At 36.6% G+C, this 20,785-nt stretch overlaps 1 non-coding gene across 1 annotated transcript; it reads right to left on the reverse strand.

The window, feature by feature from the left end:
• Positions 1-10,520: 10,520 nt before the first annotated feature.
• LOC148562443 (small nucleolar RNA R71) lies at positions 10,521-10,628 on the reverse strand. Its single transcript, XR_015886661.1, has one exon. It is a non-coding gene; the product is annotated as a small nucleolar RNA R71 (small nucleolar RNA).
• Between the last annotated feature and the right edge of the window lie 10,157 nt (positions 10,629-20,785).

Consider the following 20,785-nt stretch of genomic DNA (forward strand, 5'->3'; position numbering starts at 1 on the left):
TTGAACATATCAATCTAAGGATTAGATTTATATTTTAATATTAAAATTTTTTTTAAATATGTAATCGAATCTTTCGATTTATTTTGCGATAAAAAAATTATTTCAACATATATATTATAAAATCTGATATTTAGATTTTTTTACAAATTTTATTATTCCTTAAATTTAAGGTTCTGATTTATTATTTAAAATAATAAAAAAACAAAATTTATATAACAAAAACACATCAATTAATTAATTATACTGAATTATGCATAATATTTTTTATTTTTAAAAAATTAGCCTTAGTTAGTATGTATTTTTAAATTTTAATATTATTGTAAAAATATTTGTATAAAAATATAAATTTAAATTTTTAATATATATTATTTATTTATTAAAGTAAATTTTTTATTAATAATCAGTTAAATCCAAGGGAAAAAAATACAAGCTTTGAATAAAAACATTGTTTACGCGTGGCATTATTGACCATGCATTGGGGGCCTTGTCGTTGATGAACTTCATTTTCATGTGGGGCATTTCCGACCCTTTCTGTTGAAAGAGAAATTATAAAAAAAAATTAGTGCATGTCCAACCGAAGCAGCCTTGGTTAATACTTAATAGTGATATTAGATATAAACAAATATAAGGGACGGTGTTGGATAAATTAATCTCCAAAAAATAAATCGTTCGTTAAATTTATTTTTGAATAATTTTTTAATTAAATTAATTCTTAAAATATTTAAAATTAATTGTATTTGTCTTTCTATTTTTAGGTTAATTTTTGTTAACAATTGACTACGTAAATTATTAAATGACAAATTACATAATATTTGATATGCACAAATAAATATTAGGTTATTGACAATTTTTGATACAACGCTGAATATTAAATTTTTTGCACCATTATTTAATTTTAGCAGTAGTTAATTAAGCAATGAAACTATCCTTACACAAGAGTATGAACCATCAGCCAATATGAAAAAATTTTCGAAAACCGAAACCCAAGAAAACAAGTCGTTAGTTGAAGAAATGGAAAATTTGGTTAAGATTATGGATGCTGGAATTGCAGCAGTATTGAACTATATTAAGGAGACAAATCCACAACAAAAATTAGAAGATATGCAGTCAAATTCGAACTCCCTTGATAAGTTCTAAATTCTAGTAAAATAAAAGCTAATAACAAAGAAGTTCAAAGAAAATGCTATTATTGGGCCATACATATAGAATATAATATGAATGGAAAAACCAATAAATATAAAACAATATTTTTACTAAACCATGATGACCAATGGGAGGAAATTAGATATTACTTTATGTCTTTGAAACCTAGAAAATTTATAGATAATTTAGTAAGTGCTTGTGTTGTAACATTAAAAGTTCTATTCTTTTTCTTATGAGTTCTTGTGTCATACATATAAGTAAGTTTGGAATTTTATTTTTATAGGTGATCTCTACAACGTGTGAAGTTCTAAACAACAAAAAATATAAAAAAATTTACAAAATTAATATATTGCATACTATTAGATATAGTGATAAGCTCTACTGCCATTAAAATTTTTCTTTATTAGATTCATATATTTTGGTGCTGTTTGGATATATTTTGTGTGTTTTTCTCAGTTAATTTTGGTGTTATTTTCATAATTTATGATATTTCAGAATAATATATTGATAAAGTATGGGATTAAATATATTGATAAAAAAAAACTAAGTCAGTCCTTAAAATTAATGAATTTAAAAAGTATCTATCTTTTTTGACAGAAAAAACTAACATCTCACCTGTAAGTTTTTATTTCTAAAATTTCTTAAATAATTAATGAAAATTTTTTTATTGTGTTATTTTGACTAAAATGTTGTGCTATTTACCCCAAATGTAACTATTGTCCCAAAGGCCACTGGTGGCTGTGCATTGCGTGTAAGTTCAAAAGAAAAAAATTTTGTGTGTTTGATCCCATGCATAAAGTTTATCCCTCCAAAAATAGAAGAAATATTAATAAATTTATTGTAAGTTGTTTAGATAAGTCATATTTGTGTTTGCTTTATGAATTCTCTAGTGTTAGTGTTTTTTATAATTCGTTTTTTGTATTTTTCAGAGCTTGATTATAATCCAAATGATAGTGTATGCTAGAGCATCACCTTTTGTAGTAGACAATAAAAAAGGACTTAAAAAAAACTTATATTTCGATTAATGGTCAAAGAACCAAGTATTCATGTTTTTATTACTATTTGCTATTACGATATTAATTAACATATTTTCCTAGGCTTTTCTACTACTTTGTTTGTTCATCCGTTATTGTTTGTCAGTTATTGTGCTATTTCACATATTTTATCACTTTTATTAGTCTATGAATGGAAGTCCGCTATGAGCATTAGTCTCTAAGACGGGTTATGTGATTATAATATACATTGTTTTTGTTGTAGGAGATGTAGCAGTCTCCCACTTACGTTAAGATGTGAGGACTGTGGTAGTCTCCTACTCACGTGATACAAATTGTATTGGTAAGTCGCTATGCGCTTTGGGCAAGGACTGTGGCATTCTCTTGCTTGTTAAGGTAGCGGTGCCAGCGTAAGAGTTGAGGCAGTCTCCCGCTTACGTTGAGATGTGAGAGCTGGGATTGTATCCCGCTCGCATAACCTTTTCTGTTGCATAAGTGTGCAGAGCCTATATCTTTGGCGTGGCAGATTTTTCTGCGGCATGAGTGTGCAGAGCCTATATCTCTGGCGTGGCAGAAAAGGCTACATCCGGGAGGATGTGTCGGATTGGCAATTACGGAACGACAAGTGATATCACGAGCCAATAGGATAGGCATTCAACATATACATTTTCTATTTGCTTGTTTTCTTTGCTTAACTTCAGTTATACCTAGATGAATCACATGTCTACTTGCTATTTGTTTACTTGCTGTATATGTATTACTTGTACTTTACTTGTCTGCATTACCTGTGTCTTCTGCTGGGATTGAGGAGGTTCAGTAGGCGGTGGCGATGGATCGCATGGAGGTTAGGTTGGTGAAGGCTGTGGGATACAGCGATGTGATTTGATATTAGTTAAAAATCCCCTAAGTTTAGATAACTCTGTTTATGGTTTAAGTTATTTATTTTGTTTTAAGCTGGAATATCTGTATCGGTGTGAAGTTCTAGGATTGCCTTTGGCATCCCGGAACCTTACATCTTATATACTGGTCACTGTTACCACACTGAGAATCTCCGATTCTCATTCCATACGTCGTTGTTGCTTTTCATATGGAGATCGTAACCCACCTCGGTGAGTTGTAGGATGGTGACGGAGCGGAGGATCTTATGCTCTCTTTTGGTATTTTGATCTTTGTTGTAGTTACTCTCTCTCATCCTTTGTATTTATATAACCTTGTTGCCTTAGAGGCTTTATTTCTGAAAACTTTGAGAGATAGGTTGTTGCTATTTTAAACTTCAAAACTCTGTTGTATTCAGTTTGACTAGCTGGCCTAAACTCCACAGGTCGTGACTAGTCCTCTTTTTGTATATCATACTTTATATATGTCTTGTTTAATTTAAGTACTATCTTGTGTATCCTGGAGCTATCTAAAAGGTTTTATATATATTATGTCTTGTTCTGTTTGCGTCTACATGTTTAGTTATCGTGTGTGAACGCTTCGCATTTTGTAGTTCCGCTTTATGCGACTTCGAGCTTTAATGCTTCATCGGGCTTCTTGTTATATTGAAGGTTGTGATAGGCTTAGAGAAGGGGGGTTGAATCTATGCCTTCCTTTTAAGTTGCTGTTATTATCCTTTTAAAACAAACTTTCAATTCTGATTCTGTTTGTACTCAGCAGCGAAAATTTATGAGACAATTTATTTTTGTCTCATGAATATCAGAAAGCAGAACACAGCAGAGAAGAGAAAAGCTAACACCAGGATGTATCTTGGTTCGGTTGCCTTGTGCTATACAACCTACGTCCAGTCTCCTCCACAACTATGGAAGAATTTCACTATAGTTAACAGTATTACATACACCAATTTCACAGGATTGACCCAATCCTTTCACACTCAAGTTCTAACCTAACTTGACATTGGCTATGCTAATACCTAACTATTCACTCTTAGTGCTAACCCAACTAAGAAAGGGATACCTTACAGGTACAAGATACAAGACACTTAACCAACCTAAAGAAATCAGAAAATAACTCTAGGCTTTTCTCTCAAGTGTTTCTCTCAGCCTTTTTCCACTCATGGCTTTTTCTTAAGCTTTCTCACAATGCCTTTTCTCACAAGAAATTACAGAAAGATAAACTTAGAAAAGTACATTACAATCAGTAAAACATAAAAGGAGATTGACTTCATCAGCAGCCTCTTTGCTATGTGCAAAACCAGATTCACAAACCTCAGATACAGTTCTTCAGTATTGGCCGAATGCTTCTTTGAAAGAAAGCATTATCCAAGTAGAGGAACTTCTTTACAGAACACTGTTCTCACACTCTGGTTTTCTCTCCTTAGTTCTGAATGAGCTAAAGGTCTTCTTTTATCTCCTTGCATGTTGCTGGTTTTTCTTCCAAGGTCAACACCTTGAGCCTTGAGCTTCACCAACCCACAGATTCACTTTTTCTCCTTAATCCTTAGAGTAGAAACTTTTCTTCTGACTTTCTCACCTTGACCGAAAGCCATAATACAGTAACCACAAGAGTCTTCCAATGGTCAACTTGATCTGAGCCCTTGAAAACCAACTTGGTCCCCAAGTCAAGTTTAAGACCGTGGATACACAGCAGAATAGGGCAGAGAACAAATTTCCCTTCAATGCCATTTTCGGATAGAGCAGAGAGTTGGGAAGAAGAGAAGAAGATCTGATGTATGCAAGATGACATGGATTACCTTTAGCCTAAGCTTGATTTGGTTTGGATTTTCTGTTTTAGCTTCTGTGTTTCAAGCTTAAACTTTCTCTCTCTTGCTTCTTTGGTTACTAGCTTAGGGAAAAAGCTTTTTCTCTCTTTCTCTTTCTTACTTTTCTGAAGCTTTGATTTGACTTGATCAGAGAGGAGAGTAACGTTGCTTCTGATAAGGCAAGATGGAGGGAATTAAAATTCACTTTGGGCTTGGATCGGTTTGGTTCATGTAACCCGTTTGGCCCATCTGATTCCTTTGGCTTCTTTCTTTGCTTTCAGCCCATCATCCTTGCTATTTGTTTTGCATTTCATTTGGGCTGCTTAATATCGAATTAAGGCCTGCAACATATAATAAATAATTAGTAATATGCAATTTATAATTAATTCATACTAATTATTTATTTACCAAAAATAATGTTTGTCATCACTAATTAATTTAGTTAATTTCTTAACTCAACAATCTCCCCCTTGATGACAAACATGATTTAAGCAATAATCAAAAGGAAATGAATTTGAGTAAGGTTTAGAAACTCCCTTTGATTGTCATTTGCTTTTATGTTGCTCCCCCTTTCCTTTTCAAGATTAGCTCCCCCTGGATTTATGCTTTCCTCTTTGTTCCTTTTTATATTACACTTAAAGAAAGCACAATAAAAAGCTATACACATTTATCTTGGCTAAAGGGTATCAAATAAGCAACATCACATAATCAGCCCAACATCAAGCTAATATCATCAGCAAAAGGATTCAGCATGTGAAATCAAGTTTCAATCAGACAAAATCCCAAATGACATACTAGTAGCTGCAGCAAATGCCAAAAAAAAAAAATCCTAAGACACATTTACCAGTGCTTGCTTGCTATTACTCCCCCTTTTGTCATCAAGGATGGATAATAAGCATGATCAACAAAAAATATCAGTACAAATCCTGCAAGAAAAGGTTAGATCACAGTCCAAAGTTCTAACTAAACTAAAAGAAGTGCATCAGTATTTAGAGTTATTACAGTCATCCAAGATAAAAACAGTTTAATAGTAGCAAAATAAACAGAATTCATGAGACAAAAAGAGAGCAGCAGTAGTTTTCATGAGACAAATCCTAGGCATCAGAACCATTTTCCTCCGAAGTAGCTTCCTCTTCAACATCAGTGGCAATGTCTTCATCATTTTGAAGGTTATCAATGAAGGTCATGAGCACAGCCACCCTATCCCTTGATTTCTTTAGGAAGTTCTCATGCTTGCTAGCCAGCTTCCTTTGCTCTTTGCTCATTTCAATCAAGTGATTTGATTGGGAAACAAACTCTTGAGCGACATCCTTGACCATATTCAGCAAAGTAGATTTCTTTCCAGTGGAGATGGAAGTACCCTCAGTGGAAGGAGCAGGAGAATCCTCAGGAACAAAATCATCATCTTCATCATCTAGGACAACTCTTTCAGATCTAGTGGGTCCTTTGTTATGTTTCACTGAACCACCCCCTTTAGGTATGATTGTCTATTTTCATAGTTCTCATTGGTCAAGTCAACACCAAAATACTCAAATATGCAAGTTAGAAACATTCCATAAGGAAGTGCTTTGTCCTTTTCACTCCTAACAGAGTCAAACATATATCTAACCATCAAGTATGCAAATGAAATTTCAGTTTTGGTGAGAAGGTGATGAGCAGATAATTTATACGCTTTTTGGCATTATTTTTAGTATGTTTTTAGTAGGATCTAGTTACTTTTAGGGATGTTTTTATTAGTTTTTATGTTAAATTCATATTTCTGGACTTTACTATGAGTTTGTGAGTTTTTCTATGATTTCAGGTATTTTCTGGCTGAAATTGAGGGACTTGAGCAAAAATCAGATTCAGAGGTAGAAGAAGGACTGCTGATGCTGTTGGATTCTGACCTCCCTGCACTCAAAGTGGATTTTCTGGAGCTACAGAACTCAAAATGGCGCGCTTCCAATTGCGTTGGAAAGTAGACATTCAGGGCTTTCCAGCATTATATAATAGTCCATACTTTGGCCGAGTTTAGATGATGCAAAAGGGCATTGAACGCCAGTTCTACGCTGCAGTCTGGAGTTAAACGCCAGAAACACGTCACGAACCAGAGTTGAACGCCAGAAACACGTTACAAACTGGCGTTCAACTCCAAGAATGACCTCTCCACGTGTAAACTTCAAGCTCAGCCCAAGCACACACCAAGTGGGCCCCGGAAGTGGATTTATGCATCAATTACTTACTTCTGTAAACCCTAGTAACTAGTTTAGTATAAATAGGACTTTTTACTATTGTATTAGACATCTGATGATCTTTGGATTATCTTTTGATCTATTGATCACGTTTGGAGGCTGGCCATTCGGCCATGCTTGAACCTTTCACTTATGTATTTTTCAACGGTAGAGTTTTTGCACTCCATAGATTAAGGTGTGGAGCTCTGCTGTTCCTCATGATTTAATGCAAAGTACTACTGTTTTTCTATTCAATTCAACTTATTCCGCTTCCAAGATATCCATTCGCACCCAAGAACATGATGAATGTGATGATTATGTGACGCTCATCATCATTCTCACTTATGAATGCGTGCCTGACAAACACTTCCGTTCTACATGCAAACAAGCTAGAATGAATATCTCTTAGATATCTAATACAGGGGACCGAGTCCGAGATATTAGAATCTTCGTGGTATAAGTTAGAACCCATGGATGGCCATTCCTGAGATCCGGAAAGTCTAAACCTTGTCTGTGGTATTTCGAGTAGGATCTGGGAAGGGATGGCTGTGACGAACTTCAAACTCGGGCGTAGTGACAAACGCAAAAGGAGAATGAATCCTATTCCAGTATGATCGAGAACCTCTAGATGATTAGCCGTGCCGCGACAGAGCATTTGGACCTTTTTCACAGAGAGGATGGGATGTAGCCATTGACAACGGTGATGCCCTATATAAAGCTTGCCATGGAAAGGAGTAGGACTGGTTGGATGAAGACAGCAGGAAAGCAGAGGTTCAGAGGAACGAAAGCATCTCTATATGCTTATCTGAAATTCTCACCAATGAATTACATAAGTATTTCTATCTTTATTTTCTGTTTATTTATTATTATTATTCAAAAACTCCATAACCATTTGATATCCGCCTGACTGAGATTTACAGGGTGACCATAGCTTGCTTCAAGCCGACAATCTCCGTGGGATCGACCCTTACTCACGTAAGGTTTTATTACTTGGACGACCTAGTGCACTTGCCGGTTAGTTGTATCGAAGTTGTGACGAATTATGAATTAAGATTAGAGCACTAAGTTTTTGGAGCCATTACCAGGGATCACAAATTCGTGCACCAAGTTTTTGACGCCGTTGCCGGGGATTGTTCGAGTTTGGACAACTGACGGTTCATCTTGTTGCTCAGATGAGGTAACTTTCTTTTCGTTTTCTTTTCACAAAAAAAAAATTTGTTTTCAAAAATCTTTCAAAAAAAAAAATATATTTTCCTTTTGTTTTCGAAAATTATTTCAGAAATTTTAAGAATGAATTCTAGTGTTTCATGATGATTTGTTGAATCCTGGCTGGCTGTAAAGCCATGTCTAAATTCCTTTGGACTGAGGATTCAACTAATCACTTCAATGCATGTAATAGCATACTAAAGCTTGGCTGGCTTGTAAGCCATGTCTAACCCTCAGATTGGAGCTTTAGACTAAAGAGCACAAAATTCTTGGAATTCTTGTTAAAAATTTTGAATTTCTTATTTTCTTTTTCCTATATATTTTTCAAAAAAAAAAAAATTTAAAAGAAAATACAAAAAAATCATAAAATCATAAAATCAAAAATATTCTGTGTTTCTTGTTTGAGTCTTGAGTCAATTGTAAGTTTGGTGTCAATTGCATCTCCATTTGCACTTTTCGAAAAAATGCATTCATGCATTGCATTCTTCATGATCTTCAAGTTGTTCTTGATGAATTTCCTTGTTTGATCTTTGCATTTTCATGTTTTGTGTCTTTTCTTGTTTTTCATATGCCTTCTTGAATTATTAGTGTCTAGAGAATAAAAATTTTTAAGTTTGGTGTCTTGCATATTTTTCTTTTCTTAAAAATTTTCAAAAATAAGTTCTTGATGTTCATCATGATCTTCAAAGTGTTCTTGGTGTTCATCTTGACATTCATAGTATTTTTGCATGCATCATGTGTTTTGATCCAAAATTTTCATGCATTGAGTCTTTTTCATGTTTTTCTCTTTCTTCATTAAAAATTCAAAAATAAAAAAATATCTTTCCCTTTTTCACTCATAAATTTTCGAAAATTTGAGTTGACTTTTTTAAAACTTTTTAAAATTTAGTTGTTTCTTATGAGTCAAATCAAATTTTCAATTTAAAAATCTTATCTTTTTCAAAATCTTTTTCAAAAATCATATCTTTTTCATTTTTCTTAATTATTTTCGAAAATTTTAAAAATATTTTTCAAAAATCTTTTTCTTAATTTTATATCCTATTTTCGAAAATATTATCAACAATTAATGTTTTAATTCAAAAATTTCAAGTTTGTTACTTGCTTGTTAAGAAAGATTCAAACTTTAAGTTCTAGAATCATATCTTGTGATCTCTTGTGAATCAAGTCATTAAATGTGATTTTAAAAATCAAATCTTTTTTTAAAACTAATTTTAATCATATCTTTCTATCATATCTTTTTAAAACATATCTTTTTCAAAAAAAATTTGATTTTAAAATATCTTTTCTAACTTCTTATCTTCTTATCTTTTCAAAATTGATTTTCAAATCTTTTTCAACTAACTAATGACTTTTTGTTTGTTCCTTATCTTTTTCAAAACCACCTAACTACTCTTCTCTCTCTAATTTTCGAAAATACCTCCCTCTTTTTCAAAAAAATCTTTTTTAATTAATTAATTGTTTCAATTTTTAATTTTAATTTTAATTTTATCTTAATTTTCGAAAATCATTAACTCTTTTTCAAAATTAATTTTCGAAATTCCCTCTCCCTCATCTCCTTCTATTTATTTATTCATCTACTAACACTTCTCTTCACCCAAAATTCGAACCCCTTCTTCTCCTCTGAGTTCGAATTCTTTTCTTCTACATCCTTATTCTTCTTTTCTTCTACTCACACAAGGGAACCTCTATACTATGGTAAAGAGGATCCCCGATATCTTTAGTTCTCTTCTTTTTCACATGAGCAGGAGCAAGGACAAGAACATTCTTGTTGAAGCAGATCCAGAACCTGAAAGGACTCTGAAAAGGAAACTAAGAGAAGCTAAAATACAACAATCCAGAGACAACCTTACAAGAATTTTCAAACAGGAAGAGGAGATGGTAGCCGAAAATAATAATAATGCAAGGAGGATGCTTGGTGACTTTACTGCACCTAATTCCAATTTACATGGAAGAAGCATCTCCATCCCTGCCATTGGAGCAAACAACTTTGAGCTGAAACCTCAATTAGTTTCTCTGATGCAACAAAACTGCAAGTTTCATAGACTTCCATCTGAAGATCCTTTTCAGTTCTTAACTGAATTCTTGCAGATATGTGATACTGTTAAGACTAATGGAGTAGATCCTGAAGTCTACAGACTCATACTTTTCCCGTTTGCTGTAAGAGACAGAGCTAGAATATGGTTGGATTCTCAACCTAAAGACAGCCTGAACTCTTGGGATAAGCTGGTCAAGGCTTTCTTAGCCAAGTTTTTTCCTTCTCAAAAGCTGAGTAAGCTTAGAGTGGATGTTCAAACCTTCAGACAGAAAGAAGGTGAATCCCTCTATGAAGCTTGGGAGAGATACAAGGAACTGACAAAAAAGTGTCCTTCTGACATGCTTTCAGAATGGACCATCCTGGATATATTCTATGATGGTCTGTCTGAACTAGCTAAAATGTCATTGGATACTTCTGCAGGCGGATCCATTCACCTAAAGAAAACGCCTGCAGAAGCTCAAGAACTTATTGACATGGTTGCTAACAACCAGTTTATGTACACTTCTGAGAGGAATCCTGTGAGTAATGGAACGCCTCAGAAGAAGGGATTTCTTGAAATTGATACTCTGAATACCATATTGGCTCAGAATAAAATATTGACTCAACAAGTCAATATGATTTCTCAGAGTCTGAATGGAATGCAAGCTGCATCCAACAGTACTCAAGAGGCATCTTCGGAAGAAGAAGCTTATGATCCTGAAAACCCTGCAATAGTAGAGGTAAATTATATGGGTGAACCATATGGAAACACCTATAACCCCTCATGGAGAAATCATCCAAATCTCTCATGGAAGGATCAACAAAAGCCTCAACAAGGCTTTAATAATGGTGGAAGAAACAGGTTTAGCAATAGCAAGCCTTTTCCATCATCCACTCAGCAACAGAGAGAGAACTCTGAACAAAATACCTCTAATTTAGCAAACTTAGTCTCTGATCTATCTAAGGCCACTTTGAGTTTCATGAATGAAACAAGGTCCTCCATTAGAAATTTAGAGGCACAAGTGGCCCAGCTGAGTAAGAAGATCACTGAAACCCTTCCTAATGCTCTCCCAAGCAATACAGAAGAAAATCCAAAAGGAGAGTGCAAGGCCATTGATATAACCATCATGGCCGAATCCAAGGAGGAAGGGGAGGACGTGAATCCCAAGGAGGAAGACCTCCTGGGTCGTCCAGTGATCAACAAGGAGTTTCCCTTTGAGGAACCAAAGGACTCCGAGGCTCATCTAGAGACTATAGAGATTCCATTAAACCTCTTTACGCCCTTCATGAGCTCTGATGAGTATTCTTCTTCAGAAGAGAATGAGGATGTTACTGAAGAGCAAGTTGCCAAGTTCCTTGGTGCAATCATGAAGCTGAATGCCAATTTATTTGGTAATGAGACTTGGGGAGATGAACCTCCCCTGTTCACCAATGAACTAAATGCATTGGATCAACTGAGATTGCCTCAGAAGAAACATGATCCTGGAAAGTTTCTAATACCTTGTACCATAGGCACCATGACCTTTGAGAAGGCTCTATGTGACCTGGGGTCAGGAGTAAACCTCATGCCACTCTCTGTAATGGAGAAACTGGAAATCTTTGAGGTGCAAGCTGCCAGCATCTCATTAGAGATGGTAGACAACTCAAGAAAAGAGGCTTATGGACAAGTAGAGGACGTGTTAGTAAAGGTTGAAGGCCTTTACATCCCTGCTGATTTCATAATCCTAGATACTGGGAAGGATGAGGATGAATCCATCATTCTTGGAAGACCCTTCCTAGCCACAGCAAGAGCTGTGATTGATGTTGATAGAGGTAAACTAGTCCTTCAATTGAATGAGGACTCCCTTGTGTTTAAAACTCAAGGACATCCTTCTGTAAACATGGAAAAGAGGCACAGTAAGCTTCTCTCAAAACAGAGTCATACAGAGCCCCCACAATCAAACTCTAAGTTTGGTGTTGAACTCCCATATCCAAACTCTAAGTTTGGTGTTGGAAAGTTTCAACAATGCTCTGAACATCTGTGAGGCTCCATGAGAGCCCACTGTCAAGCTATTGACATTAAAGAAGCGCTTGTTGGGAGGCAACCCAATTTTTATTTATCTAATGTTATTTTTATTTTTATTGTTCTTTCATGTTTTATTAGGTTCATGATCATGTGGAGTCACAAAATAAATAGAAAAATCAAAAACAGAATAAAAAATAGCAGAAAAAAAATCACACCCTAGAGGAAGGACTTACTGGCGTTTAAACGCCAGTAAGGAGCATCTAGCTGGCGTTCAACGCCAGAACAGAGCATGGATCTGGCGTTGAATACCCAAAACAAGCAGCATCCTGGCGTTCAGACGCCAGGAATGCACACTGAGGAAAGCTGGTGCTGAACGCCAGAAACAAACATAGAACTGGCGTTCAACGCCAGAAACATGCTGCATCTGGGTGCTGAACGCCCAGAACAAGCATCAATTCGGCGTTTAAACGCCAGAATTGCATGCAAAGGCATTTTACATGCCTAATTGGTGCAGGAATGTAAATCCTTGACACCTCAGGATCTGTGGACCCCACAGAATCATCTCAGTATCTGTGGACCCCACAGGATTCCCACCTACCTCCAATCATACTCTTCCCTCTTCTCAATGTTCATCCTCTCTTTCCAATAAACACCTTTCCCCAAAACCCTTCACCAATCACATCAAGCTCTCTTCCCTACTACCCCTTCACCACTCACATCCATCCACTCTTCCCCATAAACCTAACCCCACCTACCTTCAAAATTCAAAATCACTTTTCCACCCAAACCCACCCTAAATGGCCGAACCTAACCCCTCTCCCTCCACTATATAAACCACTCCATTCTTCTTTATTTTTCACACAAAAAAAACCCTCTCATCCCCTTCTTGGCCGAGACACAACCCTCTCTCCTTCTCTTCCATTTCTTCTTCTTCTTCTTCTTTTCTTTCTTCTCTTACTCGAGGGCGAGTAATATTCTAAGTTTGGTGTGGTAAAAGCATAAAGCTTTTTGTTTTTCTATTACCATTGATGGAACCTAAGACCGGAGAATCCTCTAGAAAAGGGAAAGGGAAGACAAAAGCTTCCACCTCCGAGTCATGAAAGATGGAAAGATTCATCTCCAAAGCCCATCAAGACCACTTCTATGATGTTGTGGCCAAGAAGAAGGTGATCCCCGAGGTCCCTTTCAAACTCAAGAGAAATGAGTATCCGAAAATTTGACATGAAATCCAAAGAAGAGATTGGGAAGTCCTAACAAACCCCATCCAACAAGTCAGAATTCTAATGGTTCATGAGTTCTATGCTAATGCATGGATCACTAGGAACCATGATCAAAGTAAGAACCCGAACCCAAAGAATTATCTCACTATGGTTCTGGGGAATTACTTAGATTTTAGTCCGGAAAATGTGAGGTTGGCGTTCAACTTGCCAATGATGGAAGAGAACGCACGCCCCTACACAAGGAGAGTCAACTTTGATCAAAGGTTGGACCAAGTCGTCATGGACATATATGTGGAAGGAGCTCAATGGAAGATTGACTCAAAAGGCAAACCGGTTCAACTGAGAATACTGGACCTTAAGCCTGTAGCTAGAGAATGGTTGGAGTTCATTCAACGCTCAATCATTTCCACTAGCAACCGGTCTGAAGTCACTATAGACCGGGCCATCATGATCCATAGTATCATGATTGGGGAGGAAGTGGAGGTTCATGAGATTATACCTCAAGAACTCTACAAGGTGGCTGACAAGTCCTCTACTATGGCAAGGTTAGCTTTTCCTCACCTCATTTTCCATCTATGCAATTCGGCTGGGATTGACATAGAGGGAGATATCCTCATTGATGAGGACAAGCCCATCACTAAGAAAAGGATGGAGCAAACAAGAGAGTCTATTCATGGATCTCAAGAGACGCATGAAGAAGCTCATCACCAAGAAATCCCTGAGATGCCTCAAGGGATGCACTTTCCTCCATAGAACTTTTGGGAGCAAATCAATACCTCCCTAGGAGAACTGAGTTCCAACATGGGACAACTAAGGGTGGAACATCAAGAGCACTCAATCATCCTCCATGAAATTAGAGAAGATCAAAGAGCTATGAGGGAGGAGCAACAAAGACAAGGAAGAGACATAGAAGAGCTCAAGGACATCATTGGTTCCTCAAGAAGAAAACGCCACCATCACTAAGGTGGACTCATTTCTTGTTCTCAAATTTTCTATTTTTCGTTTTCTTATGTTAAATGTTTATCTATGTTTGTGTCTTTATTACATGATCATTAGTGTCTAAGTGTCTATGCCTTAAAGTAGTGAATATGAATCCATCACCTCTCTTAAATGAAAAATGTTATAAAAACAAAAGAACAAGAAGTACATGGTTTCGAATTCATCCTTGAAACTAGTTTAATTATTTTGATGTGGTGACAATAGTTTTTGTTTTCTGAATGAATGGTTGAATAGTGCATATGTCTTTTGAAGTTGTTGTTTATGAATGTTAAATATGTTGGCTCTTGAAAGAATGATGACAAGGAGACATATTATTTGATAATCTGAAAAATCATAAAAATGATTCTTGAAGCAAGAAAAAGCAGTGAATACAAAGCTTGCAGAAAAAAAAATTTGCGAAAAAAAAAATAGAAAAAGAAAAGCAAGCAGAAAAAGCCAAAAGCTCTTAAAACCAAAAGGCAAGAGCAAAAAGCCAATAACCATTAAAACCAGAAGGCAAGGGTAAATAAAAAGGATCCCAAGGCTTTGAGCATCAGTGGATAGGAGGGCCTAAAGGAATAAAATCCTGGCCTAAGCGGCTAAACCAAGCTGTCCCTAACCATGTGCTTTTGGCGTGAAGGTGTCAAGTGAAAACTTGAGACTGAGCGGTTAAAGTCAAGGTCCAAAGCAAAAATAGAGTGTGCTTAAGAACCCTGGACACCTCTAATTGGGGACTTTAGCAAAGCTGAGTCACAATCTAAAAAGGTTCACCCAATTATGTGTCTGTGGCATTTATGTATCCGGTGGTAATACTGGAAAACAAAGTGCTAAGGCCCACGGCCAAGACTCATAAAGTAGCTGTGTTCAAGAATCAACATACTGAACTAGGAGAATCAACAACACTATCTGAACTCTGAGTTCCTATGGATGCCAATCATTCTGAACTTCAATGGATAAAGTGAGATGCCAAAACTATTCAAGAGGCAAAAAGCTACAAGTCCCGCTCATTTGATTGGAGCTATGTTTCATTGATATTTTGAAATTTATAGTATATTCTATTCTTTTTATCCTATTTGATTTTCAGTTGCTTGGGGACAAGCAACAATTTAAGTTTGGTGTTGTGATGAGCGGATAATTTATACGCTTTTTGGCATTGTTTTTAGTATGTTTTTAGTAGGATCTAGTTACTTTTAGGGATGTTTTTATTAGTTTTTATGTTAAATTCACATTTCTGGACTTTACTATGAGTTTGTGTGTTTTTCTATGATTTCAGGTATTTTTTGGCTGAAATTGAGGGACTTGAGCAAAAACCAGATTCAGAGGTAGAAGAAGGACTGCTGATGTTGTTGGATTCTGACCTCCCTGCACTCAAAGTGGATTTTCTGGAGCTACAGAACTCAAAATAGCGCGCTTCCAATTGCGTTGGAAAGTAGACATCCAGGGATTTCCATCAATATATAATAGTCCATACTTTGGCCAAGTTTAGATGACGCAAAAGGGCGTTGAACGCCAGTTCTACGCTGCAGTCTGGAGTTAAACGCCAGAAACACGTCACGAACCAGAGTTGAACGCCAGAAACACGTTACAAACTGGCGTTCAATTCCAAGAATGACCTCTCCACGTGTAAACTTCAAGCACAGCCCAAGCACACACCAAGTGGGCCCCGAAAGTGGATTTATGCATCAATTACTTACTTCTGTAAACCCTAGTAACTAGTTTAGTATAAATAGGACTTTTTACTATTATATTAGACATCTGATGATCTTTGGATTATCTTTTGATCTATTGATCACATTTGGGGGCTGGCCATTTGGTCATGCCTGAACCTTTCACTTATGTATTTTTCAACGGTAGAGTTTCTGCACTCCATAGATTAAGGTGTGGAGCTCTGCTAATCCTCATGATTTAATGCAAAGTACTACTGTTTTTCTATTCAATTCAACTTATTCCGCTTCCAAGATATCCATTCGCACCCAAGAACATAATGAATGTGATGATTATATGACGCTTATCATCATTCTCTCTTATAAACGCGTGCCTGACAAACACTTCCGTTCTACATGCAAACAAGCTAGAATGAATATCTCTTAGATATCTAATACAGGCGACCGAGTCTGAGATATTAGAATCTTCGTGGTATAAGTTAGAACCCATGGATGGCCATTCCTGAGATTCGGAAAGTCTAAACCTTGTCTGTGGTATTCCAAGTAAGATCTGGGAAGGGATGGCTGTGACGAACTTCAAACTCGCGAGTGTTGGGCGTAGTGACAAACGCAAAAGGAGGGTGAATCCTATTCCAGTATGATCGAGAACCTCCAGATGATTAGCCGTGCCGTGACAGAGCATTTGGACCTTTTTCACAGAGAGGATGGGATGTAGCCATTGACAACGGTGATGTCCTATATAAAGCTTGCCATGGAAAGGAGTAGGACTGGTTGGATGAAGCAGCAGGAAAGCAGAGGTTCAGAGGAACGAAAGCATATCTATATGCTTATCTGAAATTCTCACCAATGAATTACATAAGTATTTCTATCTTTATTTTCTGTTTATTTATTATTATTATTTGAAAACTCCATAACCATTTGATATCCGCCTGACTGAGATTTACAAGGTGACCATAGCTTGCTTCAAGCCGACAATCTCCGTGGGATCGACCCTTACTCACGTAAGGTTTTATTACTTGGACGACCCAGTGCACTTGCTGGTTAGTTGTATCGAAGTTGTGACGAATTATGAATTAAGATTAGAGCACCAAGCTTTTGGAGCCATTACCAGGGATCACAATTTCGTGCACCAGAAGGGCATATAAAACAAGAGTATCAGTGTAGGAAACCCTTTGATATGAGCCGCTTTGAGGCAGAATAATGTGGTTGACCATTCAGTGCAATTGAGCACGCTCATATCCTAGGGCTTTGTGAGTGGGTGTAATGCCATCAATTAAAGAAACATGTTCACAGATGTGTGCCAATGCATCATGATAAGAAATTCCAACACCTTCATCCCACTTAACCGAAGTGTAAGCACAATGCCCAACATCAGTATACTTCAAAGCATCACTGATAGTTTCATTATTTAAAACTATGTCTCGGCCCTTTACATATGAGTGAGCAGTGCCTTCATGATAAGTCATGTTTGCATAAAATTCTTTGACCAACAAGGGATAAACAGGCTTTTTGATGTCAAAAAGGTGATTCCAGTCCAGAAAAATCAAGTTATCAACAAATGGAAAACCTTTTCTTTTCAAGGATGGCAAATTAGCCAGAAAAGAGGGAGATAGGGTACGATACTGGATAACCCCTTCATAAAAATCATTGTTCATGGCAGATTTGAATCTATAAGGGTTATTGTTCGAATGAGAAGTCAAAAAAGAGCTTTGTGATCAAAAGGGCCAATTCTGGTTCTTTAACTGACTTAAGAGGAACTCGAGTTTTACCTCTTTGAGAACGTGATGGAACAGACCTAGACTTTGGTTGTGTGGACTCAGGTGGAGGTTCAGGTGCTGCTGGTCACTTCCCCTTGGACGAACTCGGTTTCGATGACCCTGGCTTGGATGGTGTGACTTTCGGTGGTGGTGTCGGCTTGGCAGGGGCAGGGTACCTTGGCGTGGTCTTGGTTCGCGCCATGGGAGCAGTGCGAGGAGGAGAGGTAGGAGGAGATGGTGAAAGTGTGAAAGTTTTGTCTTGGGAGCGAGTGGAACGCTTGGATGGAAGTTTATACACCTTTTCACGAGGAGGTTTGTGTGCTATGGTTTTCTTCCTCATTTGGTGGTTTTTGATTTAAGAGGAAAAAGAGTAATGATGGTAGTGGTGAAAACCGAAAGGATTGTGAAGGAGTTATGGAGGGAAAAGAGGGAGTGTTGGTAACCATACCCAAAAAGAAGATTTCCAAAACCATGCAACTGCATCACCATTTGAAAAGACTTGAAAAGACATGACCTCATCTAAGAAAGATTTTATTTGATTTAAAAATAAAACAGGAAATTAATTTTAAATTTTGAAAGACAACAAAATGAAACTGAAACACCTTTTGGACAAAAAAAATAATCCACTTGAAAACCTTTTGGGCCACAAAACATTAAGTGAAAAACCCTTTATGAAAACTTAAACACACAAGCCATCAAAAATAACAAACAAAATTGTAACATTCATGTTAGGCCCATAGGTGGTTTAAATAGAGGAAACACATAGGGACCACTCATGATCTGAATTTTGAAGTTGGCCCAGATTGAGTTTTACTTGAAACAAGCCCAGAACACGCTGATTTGAAGGAAACGTTCATCACCTGCCCAGAATTGTCTCATACTTGATTATGAGACAAAAAGTTCCAGCAAATACATCAGTATTTTTCAAATAAAGAGTCATAATTCAAAATTCCTAGACAAGTCCTAAGCATGCAGAATCTGTCCTCAGCTAATGGTTTTGTAAAAATATCTGCTAATTGTTCTTCTGATTTAACAAATTGAATACTAATATCCCCCTTTTGGACATGTTCTCTTATTGAGTGAAATTTCACTTCAATATGCTTAGTCCTAGAGTGCAAAACTGGATTTTTAGAAATATTAATGGCACTCATATTATCACACATCAAGGGAATATTTTTAGCATTTAATTTGTAATCAGCAAGCTGTGTTTTTAACCATAAAAGCTGAGAACAACAAGAAGAAGCAGCAATATACTCAGCCTCTGCAGTAGATAAGGCCACTGTTGGTTGCTTTTTACTTGACCAAACATTCAATGACTTTCCAAGGAAGCAACATAGGCCTGAAGTACTCCTTCTATCAACTCTATCACCAGTAAAATCTGCATCACAATAACCAACTGCAGAAAAATCATCAATCTTAGGATACCAAAGACCGAAATTAGATGTGCCATGAATATATCTAATGATCCTTTTAACTGCAGAAAGATGTGACTCTTTAGGTTTGGATTGGAACCTAGAACACAATCCAACACTTTGCACAATATCGGGCCTAGAGGAAGTTAAGTACATAAGAGAACCAATCATTCCTCTATACCTAGTCTCATCAACATCTTTCTCAGTTTCTCCCTTATCTAATTTAGAACTAAGATGCATGGGAGTTCCCATAGGTTTGGCATTTTCCATACCAAATTTCTTAACTAATTCCGTGGCATACTTTTCTTGATGAATGAAAATACCTTTTTCAGTTTGTTTAATTTGTAGCCCAGGAAGAAATTAAGTTCACCCATCATACTCATGTCAAATTCACTTGTCATGAGTTTGCCAAATTCAGAACAAAGGGATTCATTGGCTGATCCAAAAATAATGTCATCAACATATATTTGGACTAGAATAAAAGAATCATTAGAGTTCTTGATAAATAGAGTTGTGTTAGTGGTGCCTCTTTGAAAACCATTTTTCAAAAGAAAAGAGCTAAGTCTCTCATACTAAGCTCTAGGAGCTTGTCTTAAACCATAGAGAGCTTTAGATAATTTGAAAACATGATCAAAATGCTCTTTATTTTCAAAACTAGGAGGCTGCTCCACATACACTTCTCTATCTATCACTCCATTCAAAAATGCACATTTCACATCCATTTGATATAATTTAAAACCACAATGTGCAGCATAAGCTAAGAGAAGTCTTATGGCTTCCATTCGGGCAACAGGGGCAAATGATTCATCAAAGTCTATTCCTTCTTCTTGGTCATATCCTTGTGCCACTAGCCTTGCCTTATTTCTTGCAATGCTACCATCTTCTTTCAACTTGTTCCGAAAAATCCACTTGGTGCCGGTCACTTTCTTTCCACTTGGCCTTGGAACCAAAGTCCACACTTGATTTTTTTCAAACTCGAGAAGCTCATCCTCTATAGCTTTAACCCAAGAGGGGTCACTAAGTGCTTCCTTGACGTTTTGAGGCTCTATTTGTGAAAGAAAGGCAATGTTTGATCCTTCATTTGCCTTTCTAGTGGAAGACCTTGTTTGCACTGCATGAGAGACATCCCCAATGACAAATTCCTCAGGATAATTCTTCAAGAATCTCCATTCACGAGGTCTGGTGGACTTGGAGGCAGATTGAGATACCAAAGGATTCTGGGTGCTGCTGGCTTCAGGATTTCCTTCAGATTCATGAGACAAAATGGAATTGTCTCTCGAATTTTCAGCAGTTGCAGTTTCTGGTTCAGTTTGACCAGAATTTCCTTTTTCATTATTTTGAATGGTTTCATCTTCCTTTTGAGCTTGATTACCTGCATCACAATCTTCCAAAAAGTTTTGTACCAAGTTAGTGTCACAAAATGTAACATGTATGGACTCCTCAATAATCCTAGCATCTTGATGATAAACCCTATATGCTTTACTAG

This window comes from Arachis ipaensis, chromosome B6 (assembly GCF_059453495.1).
Source record: "Arachis ipaensis isolate K30076 ecotype BB chromosome B6, ASM5945349v1, whole genome shotgun sequence".
In the NCBI taxonomy this organism is placed as follows: domain Eukaryota; kingdom Viridiplantae; phylum Streptophyta; class Magnoliopsida; order Fabales; family Fabaceae; genus Arachis; species Arachis ipaensis.